General features: G+C 43.8%; 1 protein-coding gene across 10 annotated transcripts in view; it reads left to right on the top strand.

Moving 5' to 3' along the window:
- TRAK1 (trafficking kinesin protein 1) overlaps positions 1-14,915 on the top strand; it is a 195,329-nt gene that overhangs the window by 76,940 nt on the left and 103,474 nt on the right. The window contains exon 1 of one of the 10 annotated variants that reach the window (XM_053598672.1): positions 13,422-13,536. The exons of the other annotated variants lie outside the window; for them this stretch is intronic. The gene's annotated coding sequence lies outside the window, so the exon portion shown is untranslated. Of the gene's footprint in view, positions 1-13,421; positions 13,537-14,915 lie in introns of those variants that run through there. 10 annotated transcript variants of the gene reach the window in all.

The following is a 14,915-nucleotide window of genomic DNA, read 5'->3' on the forward strand; positions in this document are numbered from 1 at the left end:
CTGCCACCGAATTGGAGGAGAAGGATTGCTGGATCCCATCTCTGAGGATAGGGCATTCTAGGGCTCACAGGCAGCCCGGTGTGGGAGCTTAGCTTCAGGGAGAGCAGGGCAGACGGTTGGTTTCATCCAGAATTGGGTTTTGCCCTGTGAGTGCCCTGAAAGTACCATGGGACCAAGGGAGGATGGGCCTCAGGCATCAGCATGGTTGAAGCAAAGGGCTGTGGGGTTCAGGCCTGATGGAGCAGGGCGGGGGCTTGATGTGGAATAGCAGGAACAATAGCTGTGAGGGCCGTGGTCAGGGAGAGGGCATCTGAATTCCAGGTCTCAGAGGTGGCCTGGCTGTGGCTGGCAGAGGCACCATGTGATGGGAGGGTCATTGAGGGTACTGAGGTTCAGAAATTGAGAGGTAGGGAGGAGTTGCACGATGTCAAGCCCCCCTGAGGGGGGTTTGTGACAGCCTGGATGAGTGGCTGGACTTGGTGGAGGATGATTGCGACCTCCATATCAGGCTGGAGGTGCTGCGGGGTGGGCAGGGGAGCAGAAGGCAGGGGATGAGGCATGAGTCTCAAGTGAGCGAGGATTTTTAAAGGCAGATTAGAGAAAATGAACTGGAGGTGGCCCGAGGAGCCAGGGGGTACTGGCATCAGCTCCAGACTGAATGCTCCAGCTCAGAGCAGGATCTTCATCTTTACTCTCTCAGGTTTGAACACTAGCTCTGTTTTGATCTAGATGATGGAATGCGTGTGGGACAGACTGGGCCTTCATGGTGGGGGAGAAGGAAGGCCTCCCTTCTGAATGGTGGGGAAAATGAGGGCAGGCAGGGCTGTGAGCAGGGTCCCTCCTGGAGCAGGCCCCCTTTTTAACTCCCCACAAAATGCAGGAAGGGAGAGCTGTGCTGAGGGACCCTGGTGTCCTTCTCTTCTCTTGGTGGGAATTCTGTTCTCAGTCCCCACCCAACACATTAGGGTTCCGCTTACCAAATGCTCTTTTTTCAGCATTGATAAGTTCTTAACCCTTGGCCATTCATACCTGCAGGTTAGAACACCATGGTCCAATGCTGTTTTAACAGCTATTTCTCCCTCTTTATGTGGATTTTTTGGTGCGTAGAAATGGGCAGCGGCACTTTGAGTTAGTGAAGGGCTGGGAAGTTTTCTGGCTCGGGCTCTCCCTGCCTTTCTTTGCCTTTGTTTGGAATTCGGGCTGTTGGGGATCTGGCGGCAGGGACGGTCCGCGTAAGGACGCAGCGCCACCTAGCGGGCGGGGAGGCGCTGGCGCAGGAGTTGGGAGCCCTGTTCCTGGCCTGGTCTGCAACTGTGAAAGGGACTGAGGACATTGACCATCACACAAGTCTCACGGTGGGGCAGCGACTTCAGGTGGGCAGAACAAGAGAAACCCTCGTGCCCCCTCAGTCCGTCTCCTGTCTTGATCCATCAGCCTTTTGGAGCTAATTCCAGAAGTAGTCTTTGTTAAGGGAGGCTGTTATTAAAGCCAAATGTGGTCATGATTTTCCTGCTTAGATTACATGTAAGGAGATTCTGATGGGGGTGCATTTCAGCCACACACAGTGACCTTTACTCTACTTGTCAGTGGTTGTACTTTACAGGACTTTAAGTTATGTGTGTGTGCCGGGTGGTTGCTGCTGTAGACGTGCTAACAACTCCCAACTTCTGCAACATTCACTTCTCGCTGGTGGTCATGGCTCACCCAGACAGAGTTGCCTGGGCTTCCATTCAGTTTGCTCTGCTTGTCTCTCATTTGGGGATCTGGAATAAGGGGGCAGTTGCTACCTAGGGACACACTGTCCTCCTGGCAGAGGACAGGAGCTCAGGAGGACTCAACCACACCAGCACAGTCAGTCTCTGGCTTGACATGGAGTTCTATGTACTAACATTCCATTGGCCTCAATAAATCATGTGGCATGGCCCAAAGTCACAGAGGTGGGAAATGATATTTTATTCGAAGTGAATTGTAGCAAGGGTGGAGAGTAAAGGAAGAATGGGGGAACAACAGGAAGAGCCTGGTTGTACATTCTTCTGTGGCTGGAGTGGCCTTGAATGGCTCAAGGGCATAGAAAAGGCCTCATGGTGCCAGTCATCTCTGAATCCTGTGCTACTTCTCAGCCTTGTTGGGCTGGAGAGCTTGGGGTGGGGTGAGTGGGGAAAGGATGTGGGCCCTTATTGCCTAGAGCAGGGGTTGGTAAACTACTTTGAAGGGCCACAGAGTGAGTATTTTAGGATTGCAGATCATAGGATCTCTGTTACAACTGCTCTTCTCTGCTGTGATAGCACAGAAGCAGCCATAGGTACTACCTAAAGGAAGGGTTTGGCTGTGTTTCAATAAAATTTGTATTTGTTTAAATAGCAGGGAGGCGGAGTGTATAGACTCCTGGCCTACACCTTCAAGGATGCCAATTTAACAATAAGAGATAAATAACTCTTTTTTTTTTATTATTTTTTTTATTTTTTATTTTTTTTTTTTGTAGAGACAGAGTCTCACTGTACCGCCCTCGGGTAGAGTGCAGTGGCGTCACACGGCTCACAGCAACCTCTTAACTCTTGGGCTTACGCAATTCTCTTGCCTCAGCCTCCCGAGCAGCTGGGACTACAGGCGCCCGGCACAATGCCCGGCTATTTTTTTGTTGCAGTTTGGCCGGGGCTGGGTTTGAACCCGCCACCCTCGCCATATGGGGCTGGCGCCCTACTCACTGAGCCACAGGCGCCACCCGATAAATAACTCTTTTTAGTTGGGAAGCCAAGTAAAATTCAAAGCGCTGTTGGTATGTCCAGTGATACCCCACCCATTCAGCACTGTTAAGCTGTAAATAGTTGTTTCATGTCATTGAAAATCTAGGAACCCAAAGTTTATCATTTTTAAGGATTTCATTTTGCTTACTATCTTTAGTAGAAATATCTGTAAAAGTAGTAGAAGTTCCTTTTCCCTTAGGTTTTCTAAATAGTTGATATGGAAGGCAATGTAACCTTTCTGGCAGATTCAGATTTATCTTTTGTGAGCATTGTTTTTATTTTTCAGAGATATTGTTGGTGTGTTTAAGGGTAGTACATGTGCTCAGCAGCCCTACTTTCAAATTCCTTTTTAAGGGGGAGGTATTAGCTTCATTGAAGTATAATTCATATTCTGTATAATTCATATGAAGTGTGTAATATCAGTGCCTTTTCATGTATTCTCAGGGTTGTACATTCACCCCCATATTTGGTTTTAGAACATTTTCATTCTCCCTAAAAGAAACTCCATACCCTTTAGCTGTCACTCTTTAGTCTGCTCCCGTCTCCCCCATTGTGGCTGCATTTTTAATAAGCTTTCAAAAATTCCTTGGTTTCTGTTGCCTTGATGTTCTTGACTCTTGATAGGAGCACTCCCCACCTCGAAGAGCAGAGTGAGGATCCTTCTCAAGTGCTCATTCGTGCTATTTCAGCGAACACTTAGTAGATACTTTACTTGCACTGGACACTTGCATATGGTGACTACAGCACCTGATGAGTTACTTTAAAAAATTTCCTTTATTATAACTTTATATTTTTTTATTTATATTCTGCTTTATAATTTTCTACATTTTGATTTTATATTCTTGTTAGTTTCATACTTAGTTCAAGTAACATAGAATCATTTTACAGTAAGATTTTATTTGTTTTCTTTGTCTGTTTTGTTAACTGCATATTGTAATGTTTTGGATGAGTTTGAAATCTTTTAATATCCAGATGATCTCATTTGATGTTTTGAAAAAGTAACCATTGTTTGTTTATAATCAGAACTTCCTGTTCAGGAGATCATTTGGATGAACAGTAAAGCAGCTGAATGCATTGCGTGGTAGCAGTACAGTTGGCATTGTGGTTTCACAGTATTGTGTTCTATTAATAAAGTAAAGATATTTCTGATCTGGCACCTACCTCTTTATTTTTTAGAGATAGGGTCTGAGATTATTGGTGCCTGCCATACGCTCAGCTACTTTTTCTATTTTTACTAGACACGGGATCTCTTGCTGGTCGTGAGCTCTTGAGCTCCAGCAACCCACCAGTCTTGGCCTACTGGAGTACTAGGATTACAAGTGTGAGCTACCACACCAGGACATTAGTATTATTTCTTGTGTAAATGTCTTTTCTCAAGAAATAATATTCCAATCTTTATTTTTTTATTTTTTTGAGACAGAGACTCACTCTTTTGCCCCAGGCTAGAGAGCTATGTCATAGTTCGTAGCAACCTCAAACTCTTGGGCTGACGCAATCCACTGGCCTCAGCTTCCCAGAGTGGGAGTATTACAGGTGTGAGCCACCCCCCAGCCAGAGCTTATTTTAAATTCCTTTAAAATGGGACTGAAAGTGCTCCTGCCTTTGCAGAACAAGAGCTGTAGGGGTTTTTCCTTTCCTGTTGAAGGCTGTAAGTGTTCTCATCATTCTGATTCCCCTCCTTAGCGAAAAATTCCATGTGAACCAACATAACATCTGTGCCACATTGGTATTGCTCCCCTGCTCGCCAATGGCATAGGAGTTCCTAATAGCAAGTCAGGTTGTGGCAATAGGGAACAATAGTAAACGTGAGTAGGGTTGCAAGACAAATGACAAGCTGGAAAAAATAATTGCAACATGTTTGAGAGACAAAGATTAATATATGCCCTCTCTGTGTATCAATAATAGGTAAAGAGTTGACACCCCCAGAGATAAAACAAGAAAAAAAAAATGTCCGAAAAACTTGCTAAAGAACTATGGATTGCCACTTTCTCAAAGAGAAGATGTTAGGTACCCTAAACAATAAAATACAAATTTTATTATTAATAAAAATAAAATTATATAGATAATAAAAGCAAGATACCAGTGGTTGTCCATCAGATTGACAAAACTTTAAATGTGTAACGAAACCCATGTAGTGGGAGAGTGTAGGGGCACAAATTCTCATCCCCTGTTTATGGGATATAAACTGGTATGTCTGTCTAGAAGTCAGTTTGGTAATATGAGCACAGATTTCTTGCTGTAGTTTCTGTTCTAGGAACTTATCTTGAGGAAGTAATTGGACAAGTGTGAAGTGGTCTGGTTAACACGGATATTTATTATATTTGAGTGTTCTTTAATTGCAAGAGTGACTTTTCCAAGGTATATGGGGAGGTCAGAGATAAAAGCAAAGGAAGTAGAAAAGAGATTTTCGGAATAGTTTTGGAATTAATGGCTTGTGTCCAGGTGCTTTTGGACATTTTTTCTTCCACTTCCTTCTCCTGAAGTAGGGTGTCCAAGCTTTTATTTTCCTGCTGCACATTAAAAGAGTAAGAGTTGTCCGGGGCCACACATTAAATATATAACTGCTGGTGAAAATTCATCGGCAAAAAAATGGTGCATAATTTTTGTGTTATCTTACACCACAAATCACACACACACAAAAAAAGTCTTCATAAAATGAGCACGTGGCTCAGGCTGCAGGTTGGACACGCCTGTCCTAAAGCTTACGTGTGAAATCCTCTCAGGGCATCTGATCCTATGTCTGTGAAGTCACAGAAGTAACTTAGCGGTCATAGAAGCAGACAATCCTAAAAGATTGATTTGAATCAACCTCTTAATTTTTGTTTCAAAATATTTGTAATTTTTAAATTTTGGAATAATTTTAGGTTTAGAGATAAGTTGCAAATGCAGTACAACTAAAATTTCCCAGATGCTAACGTTTTACCACGTTTGCTTTATCATTTCTCTCTCCCTCCTCTACCTTGTGAGAGTCAGTTGCCATCTGTGAATACTCAGTATTTTGTACACTCAAGGACATGCCCTTATCTAACTGTCAGGAAATGATCAAAATCAGAAAGTTAATACTGACATGCCAGGATCTAATCCATAACCCTCGTTTGCATTTTGTTCACGGTCTCACTAATGTCCTTTAAAGCACTGCTGTGGCACTGTTGCCCTTTAACATCTAAAGTTGTTTGTTTCGGGACTGTCCTGTGCACTGTGGGATGGTTAGGAACATCCTGACCTCTACCTGCTGGATGTCAGTAGCATTCCTCCCAGTTGTGGGAACCAGAAATGTCTCAGACATTTTCAGATGTCTCCTGAGGGGCAAAATTGGTGAAAATCACTGCTTTATAGCAAAAGAAAAAGAAACAAAATGGATTTCCTACTTGAGGCCCCAGTTCAGCACCATATGTTGGATTTTGTTGTCTTGGCTCAGCTCTTGCCTTTTACAGGTGGGGTGTGAGCTCTGCCACTTAACTGACGGGCCCTTTGAGGCCCAAAGAGCAGAGGAGTAGAAGACAGAAACCAAGTCTTGCCTTGTGCATTTTTGTGACTTGAGAGGTGTCATTTTGGCAAAAGCCCCAGGTCGTCTGTCTGCAGATGTTGAGGGAAGGTCCTAGCCTCTTTGCTTGGTGTTTGTGAAGGTGGATTTTCCCAGCGTGAGAGGTGTTTGTGAGGAGCCAGATTGGTTGCCCCTTCCGTTCTGCAGCATTTATTGCGTGCCTGCTGTGACCCTGATTAGACCCTGTCCTCTCTCCGTCCTCCAGTGGCAGTGATGACTGGTAATCAATCACCAAATCAATGACTATAAATTGTAATCAGTGGAAAATGCCAGGTGCTGGCTTGGCACCCATAGCACAGTGGTTACAGAGTTGTCCATGTACACCGAGGTTGGCGGGTTTGAACCCGGCTCTTGCCAGCTAAATAACAATGGCAACTGCAACAAAAAATAGGCATTGTGGTGGTTGCCTGTAGTCCCAGCTACTTGGGAGAATGAGGCAAGAGAATCACTTAAGCCCAGGAGTTTGAGGTTGCTGTGAGCTGTGATGCTACGGCACTCTACCCAGGGTGACATAGTGAGACTCTGTCTCAAAAAAAAAAAAAGAAAAAAGAAAAAAAATGTTAGGTGCCAAGAGAGGGCAACTTTGGGCCCTGCGTCAGCCTGGTTTTCCAGGAGGTGGCCCTGCAGAAGTTACTCTATCTGGGATCTGAGGACAAAGGGGTGGTTGTTGGAGAAAAGAAAAGTGTCCAAGTGGAGGGCCCGAATGAGCAAGGCTCAGAGGCAGGAGGGAGCGCAATGCCTGGGGACGGAAAGAAGAGCGGAAGCAGCAGGCGGTGGTGGGGGGCAGCCTGTGTGGTGTGCTTGTGGAGGGCTGTATCTGCGTGTATCTGTCTTTTGGTTTCTGTGAACAGTTGGCTGAGGGGATGAGGGGACTGGGCTGCTGAGCGTGGGGGTGTGGGGGTGTGGGGCTGCAGGCCTCTGTAAACTTCCGCTGGCTGTTGTGTCTGGGTCCGTTGGGTGCAATACAGAGTGAGTGACATAGTTTGCACCTCCTTTGGAAATAGCAACAGCAGGAAAGACAGTCTGGAGAGAATCCTGGAAGGTGCTGAAATTGGAGCTGAAGCCTTGGGGGACACATCTAGTTTTCTTTATTTTCTGCGTTGTGAAGGAGAATAAAGATTGGGAAAGTAGATAATGAATGGATGGGAATAAATCCAGAAATCAGGAAATCCTGCTTGAAAGTTTGTTAACTGACCCCTGCTCTTACATCACTACCATTAAAGAAAAAAAAAAAAAAGCCAACATTTTTGTTTGGAAAGAGGCTCTTCCCAGGGCTGAGTTGGGAGAAAACTGTCCTGCATTGTTTACTGACAAAAACCTCAATGGGATGAAGTGATTACTGTGACTGTGAGAACTCAGATTCAGGGACTGCGGCCTCTTTTGCGTGGCATCGTCATTGCTGACTTGCTTTTGTCACCATAAAGGTTACAACCAAAAATGTGAACAAATAAAACAAATTAGGGCATCTTGCAATATTTGCTGCTGCTTCTTCTTCTTCTTCCTTTTTTTTTATTAAACCTAGAAAAGGGTTTTGACATTCCTGAGCCTCTCCTTTTTACAGGAGCCTGGGTTCCAAGTGGTTGTGGTTCTCAGAGCACCTTCCTGAACCAGGTGTGTATTTCAAAAAATTTCAAAAAAATGAATCTCTTTGAGAAATATAACAAAGTTTTTAAAAACTTCCTTAAAACCTTTGCACAGACCAGTTTATATAGGTTGCTGTCATTATTGGGTTCTGTAATAACCTGCTTGTAAGAAACACAATGTGTCCATAGCTTTACGTAATTGTAAAACGTCCCTTTCCACGCTTTGTTTTATATTATAAGCATTTTTATCTTCGGCTATGCTGTCTCTATAACTCCACCCAGTCCATCAGTAAGCACTGCCTTCTCTACCCTCAGAGTGTTTCTGGAATACAGTCACTGCTCCCATTGCCCTAGCTCTCTTGCCACACCCACCATTGTTTCTTGTCTGGGCTGTGGCAGTAGCATCCTCACCAACGCCCTGACCTTTAGCCCCTCATCTGCCCACACAGCAGCCAGAGTGACCTGTTAAATCCTTGCACTGAGTCATGCATTGCTCGCATGGCTTCCCATTGCAAGTGGCATAGGTCCCTTGCTGCTGCCCAGAGTTCCTGGGAGCTGTGGCCTCTCTTTCCTCATCCTCCTTTGCTCTCCCCTCCCTTGGCTCCAGCCATACTGGCTACTGCAGGCCTTTCTTTATATTTACTGTTCCTCTGCCAGAACACTGGTCACCCTGTCTTCATTCCAGTTTCTGTCCAGATGGCTCCTCCCCAGAAATGAACAGATAATTGATTCTTATGGCTTTGTAGTAGTTCATTTAGTTGACAGGATTTACTTAAATATTGTTCTTGTGCTACACATGATGGTTGTTTTTGGTGATACGGTGAACATTTTCTAAAAAGTCTGTTGAAGATAGTAACATCCAGAAATGTGCAGAAGTAATTTAAGAACATATATACTCTCATTTATATTTAATAACCTTTTGTTGTTTTGATTTCAAATTTATCTCCCAAATGATTGACCAGAGCTAGGATGACCATTGTCCAAGAAAGGACACTTTTTTGAAAAACAGCTTTATTGAGATATAATTTGCACACCGTAACATTCACCTGTTTTACGAGTACAATTCACTGATATGTTTTGGTTGACATTCAGAGTTGTGTCTTATAAAAGTAGCTATGCCATTTTTCATTCCTATCGGCAATGTTTAACTTTTTTCATATTCTCTGATTCCTGGTATTATCTGCCCTTTTGATTATAATAGCCATTCTCGTTAGTGCGTAATAGTATCTCATTGTGATTGTTAAACAGGGACACTTTTGTTTTTAGGGTTTATGTGTGCGTTTTTTGAGACTGAGTCTCGCTCAGTTGCCCTGGCTAGAGTGCCATGGCCTTAGTTTACTTAGGTCCCAGATATGTCAGGCTCCTGGGTTCAGGTGATCCTGCCTTAGCCTCCTGAGTAGCTGCCACGACACCCAGCTAATTCTTCTATTTTGGTAGAGACAGGGACTCACTCTTTCTTAGGCTGGTCTTGAACTCCTGAGCTCAAGTGATCCTCCTGCCTCAGCCTCCCAGAATGTTAGGGTCCAGGCATGAGCCACTGTGTGTGTGTTAAAAGACACATAGTGTTTACCATTTAATCATTTCATTCGTTTATTTTTCATCTATCAAACAGATGTTTATTGAGTGACTTCATGTATCAAACGCTGTGGTGGGTACTAATTTTCTGTCTGTGGTGGTCTCTGTGACATACTGCTCAGATTCCCCCTTCAGGACTGAAGGTCTTATTCCCCCAGAGGCTAATGCTGTGGGCAAGACATTCCTCAGCTGTCAGTCCTTTACAGGCATTGCCTCAGTTGAAGAGAGTTTCCTTGCCTAAGGTGACAGTCCCTGTCTGGGGCATTCTGTGTCCAATTACTGGTCAGTTTGGGATATAAAAGGCTAGCCCTCTCACCCCAGTTCAAGACATCTTTGAAGGGTCTTCCCCTCTTCAGAATAATCCAGCAGGCTGAGGCTTTCCTGAAGAATCCCTCATAGCTGCACTTCTCCCTCTGCCAGTCCTCTTTTTTCCTTGCCTTTCCTTTCACAGGTGATGACCCCACCTCCACCGAGCGCATCTAATGACCTTCTGCCTGCTGGTCTCCACCTCAGAGTCTGCATCTTCTGGAAGCCAATCTGTGCTGTTTCTCTTGTTGATTTCTTCCTGGAGACAAAAAGGACCATTATTTTTAAACTTTCAACTACTAAATAAGGCTATAATTTATAACATTAAAACATTATGCATTTCCCACTTTCTGTCTTTTCATCAGCCAGCATGAAATGTGGAGATTCCGAGTCTAAGATAATGGGAACAGAAAGAGCCTAAGGGGAAGCCAGAGTCTGTCTTGGGAAGGCAAGATTAGGGGGTCAGTCAAGATGGTCTTTGCTTCTACCTTCCCTCCCTTTCCCTCTCTTTCCACACCTATCTCCTACTGATGCCTGTGTCCCGTGTATTCATAATGGGCTCCTTTTTTTTTCTCAAAAGAGTAACTCATTCTTATTGAGGTGTCAGGACTTGCCTTAGTTTCTGCAGCTATAAGAGAATATTAGATTGGGCAGCTGAAGGTGCTGGCAGCTCTGGAGTGCAGAGAGGCCCTGCTTCCTGGTGTGCAGACGGCCGTCTTCTCCTTGCACCCTTATGTGGCAAAGAGAAGAAAGAGGCAGGGGCGTGGGGCTGGAGAGAGAGCCGTTTAATCATTTTAAAGGGTACAATTGCCTGTATTGGCTGTAATCCTAGCACTTTGGGAGTCTGAAGTGAGGGCATTGCTGGAGGCCAGCAGTTTGAGACCAGCCTGAGCAAGAGCAATACTCCATCTCTACATAAAATAGAAAAATTGTCCAGGGCTTGTGGTGTGTATCTGTAGTCCCTGCTTCTCTACAGGCTGCTGCAGGAGGGTTGCTTGAGTCCAGGAGTTTGAGCTATTAGTATGATGACACCACTGTACTCTAGCCAGGGCAACAGAGTGAGACTCCTTTCTCCAAAAAAAAAAAAAAAAAAAAAATTGTTATGTAACCATAACTATTATCTAGTTGCCAAACATTTTTATCACCTCAGAAGGAAACCTCTCTAACCAGTCCCCCAGTCTCTCCTGGCAGCCACCAATCTACTTTCAGTCTCTATGGATTTCTGTGCATTTATGTATCTGGACATTTCATAGAAGTGGAATCATGTAACATGTGGTCTCTTCTAACTAGCTTCGGTCACTTAGTGTAATGTTGTCAAGGCATATCTGTGCCATAGCATATATCAGTACTTCATTTCTTTTTCTAGCTAGATGGTATTCCATTGTATGAGTATACCACATTTTGTTTATCCATTTATCAACTGATAGACGTTTGGGTCATTCCCACCTTCTCGCTATTGTAAATAATGCTTCTATGAATATTTGGGCGCAAGTTTTTGTTTAGATACCTGTTCTTAATGCTTTTTGGAATAATATACCCAGGACTAGAATTGGGAGATCATAATGCTAATTCTACAAACTGTTTACCAGCAGGGACATTTTTGCAAAGAAAGCGGGGTGATATTAAAAATGAGAAGAGAATAGCAGGCATAGTCTGGGACTGTCCTGGGCAAATCGAGACAAGTAGGCCTTCTTGCCCAACCCCACTCCCTTTTTCTCTCCTGGTGTTAGCCACTATCATGATGGCGCATTGGATGTCTTTGAATTTTCTTAAACTTTTACTCCAAATGTATCTATGCACAAATTATCTTCTTATTTTGTATGTTTTAAAGTTTTTATAAATGATTTAATACTGCATGCATCATTTGCAGCTTTTTCTGCATCCAACGTTATGCTTTTGGTTTCTTCAATGTTGAAATATGCACAGCTAATGTATTCATTTTAATGTCCATATGGTATTGCAGTTTATTTGTTCCTCTGCTGAAGTATAGTTAGCTTATTTTCTCATTGCGGCTATTATGAGCGGTGCTGTTAGAGCCACCCGGAAAATATGTCCTTGTTTTTTTTTATGTGAGAACCTTCTCTAGGAGTGAGATCTGGAAGGAGGGATGTTGGGCCATGTGGATTATACACATTGTTTTTTTAATTGTGGCAAAATATACACAACAAAAACTTAGCATTTTAAATATACATCTCAGCGGCATTAAATGCATTCATACTGTTGTACAGTCATCACCACTGTCCATCTCTAGAACTTGTTCATCTTCCCAAATAGAAATTCTCTGTTTTCCAATTACTTCCCTCTCTCCCTCCCCCAGCCTCTGGCCACTGCCATTCTTCCTTATGTCTTTATGGATTTGGCTACTCTAGGGACACGTAAGTACCTCATACGTTATTGGTCCTTTTGTGACTGGCTTATTTCACTTAGCATAGTGTCTGTAAGGTTCACCCATGTTGTAGCGTGTGTCAGAATTTCCTTCCTTTAAAAAACTGAGTAGCATTCCATTGTATGTACATATCCCCTTGTGTTTGTCTGTTCATCTGTTAATGACATTAGGGCTTTTTCCCCACCTTTTGGCTATGGCAATAGTGCTTCTATGAACATGGGTGCAAATATCTGTCATTTCTTTTGAATATATGCCAGAAGTGAAATTGCTGCATCATACAGTAATTCTGTGTTTAACTTTTTGGGAAACCTGGTTATGCATATTTTAACTTTATCAGGTGTATCATAAACATGCTTATTTACTTTGCACTTTCCGGTTTTTGGATGCCTTTCTTAGATTTAATCCCAGGTGTGATTAGTGGTTTAAGGGATCATGGACAAATTTTCGGTTCACCAAACATGCTGTCAAACTGTTTACTACAAGTGTTGTTCCAATTTTTACCAGCTCCATCTGTCTAAACACTGGTTCAGCTGTGAGCTCTTTAATTGCAGTCATACAACACTGGATATTTTCATGTAAAATAATCTGCCCCCATTATTTAACAATTTTAAGATACCCTTTTAAGAGAATTTATTGAGAAAATTATAAATCCAAAGTATTTATTCTTTTTTTCTTAGAGTCTCAACTATGGCGGCCCGAGTAGAGTGCTGTGACATCATAGTTCACAGCAAGCCCAAGCAAGCTCTTGGGCTCAAGACATCCTCTTGCTTCAGTTTTTCTATTTTTAGTAGTAACAGGGTCTTGCTCTGGCTCAGGCTGGTCTGGAACTCCTGAATTCCAGGCAGTCCTCCTGCCTCGGCCTCCCAGAGTGCTAGGATTACAGGCGTGAGCCACCGCGCCCGGCTTGTATTTTTTCTGTTTCTTTCTTAGTAAAGCTACTTCCTATGGACACTAACACAAATACTCAAATACTCATTTGAGTATTTTCCTAGAGGTTTAACTCTGGGCTAGACTTAAACACAGTAATTTTTCCTTTTAAATAAAATAACTTTCAGTACAATACTAGCTTTCTGTTCTAGTGTTAGATTCAATCTAACCCGGAACAATTATCGCCTACTTTTGTAGATTTCTATTCAAAGCCCATTGCAGTTGCTGTTTCTGAAAACCACCGAATTTGATTTTGACACTTTGGGGCCTCCATAGCAGGCTCCTTCCTTTTTCCCTTTGCCCTGCCCCTTCTTGCTCTCTCTTGTTGCACAACAGACCAGCATGCCTGACTGGACTGTGTCACGTTCAATTGTGCAAGATTGCCCTTTAGCCTCACACTGAAGAAGACCCTGTTTCTAAATGCCTCTAAGCTGGGCGAACTGGCTGTGCTCGCTCAGCCGCTCCTTTTGGGTATGTATCATTGGAGCTGTGTGTGTGTGTGTGTGAGAGAGAGAGAGAGTGAGTGCAAGATTAGGTCATAGCTCAGTACGTGATGAGTCTACGTGGAATTGAAGAAGTATAATTGTTTATCCTATCACTTAGAGTTGCTTCTGGTGGTAATCAAGACTGTAGCCATTCCAGAGAACTCCCTAGTGTCGGTGTTTGTTTCTGTCTCTGAGGCCTGGTCTCGTTGGCCTTCCCTTTGTGGTTCCAGGCAGCTTTCTCCCCTTGTCCTTCTCTCTCTTCTGGAGATACTCTTTGCTGTTCACAGCAAGTGAACTGTCCCTCAGTGGGGAGAGGCAGGAGGGAAGGGGAAGACTCGGACCTGTCCCTGGGGGCCAGTTCACTGTCCCTCAGACCGTTGGAGGGCCGGACTATAGTTTAAAAAAACAACAAAAAACTATGAACAAATTCCTACGCACACTGCACATATCTCATTTTGAAGTAAAAAAACAAAATGGGAACAAATACAATCACACCGCCTCTTGTGGCCCGCGGGCCGTAGTTTGAGGACCCCTGGTAGAGTGTGAGCCAGGAGTGCTGTAGGGGGGGTGGAGGGGTGTCAGAGGTCCTGCTCTGGGTCCTGCCACTGCTTAGCCTTGAGACCTTGCCATATGTCCGAACCTCACTGGGCCCCAGTTTCTCCTTCTAGCTTTTAGATATTGGTTTCCTCATTTATAAAATGTATTCCTAATCCTTATTGTGTATTGCTTGCTGGTTTGTGAGAGTAAACGAAAATTTAGCAATGGATACAAATGCTTTGCATTGTTCAGCAAATATTTATTATGTACTTACTGGTTACCAGGCAGGGTTCTGGGTGCTAGGAAAACAGTGGACATGAAATCAGCATCTGGAGGTGCTGTTGCTGCTTCTGGGGCCCTTTGCATGGTGGGACCTGCAGCAGGCTGAGCCCCAGTCTCGGGTCTGTTGCTGGTTTGCTCTGTGACATTTGACTACTTTCTCAGCCTCTCTGAGCACAGTGTCCTGTTCCATTAAATGAAGTAGTTTGGTCAGTCGTTTTTAGCTCTGATGGTGGCTTTGTAACTTGTGGAATCACTACTTTTGTGGTTTAGAAAATAATTACTAAAACTGAGTTTCCTTGGTGAGGCACGGTGGCTCATGTCTATAATCCTAGCACTTTTGAGAGGCTAGGGTGGGAGGATTGCTTGAGGTCAAGAGTTTGAGACCAGCCTGGGTGGTATTTTTTATTTCTAGCCAGGTGTGGGGTGGGAGGATTGTTTGAGCCTAGGAATTTGAGATTGCAGTGAGCTATGTTCACACCACTGTACTCCAGATGCTGCTGCTTTAAAAAAAAAAAAAGTGCCCTGAAGATGCTTGGATAAGGCCCT

This window comes from Nycticebus coucang, chromosome 8 (genome assembly GCF_027406575.1).
Source record: "Nycticebus coucang isolate mNycCou1 chromosome 8, mNycCou1.pri, whole genome shotgun sequence".
In the NCBI taxonomy this organism is placed as follows: Eukaryota; Metazoa; Chordata; class Mammalia; order Primates; family Lorisidae; genus Nycticebus; species Nycticebus coucang.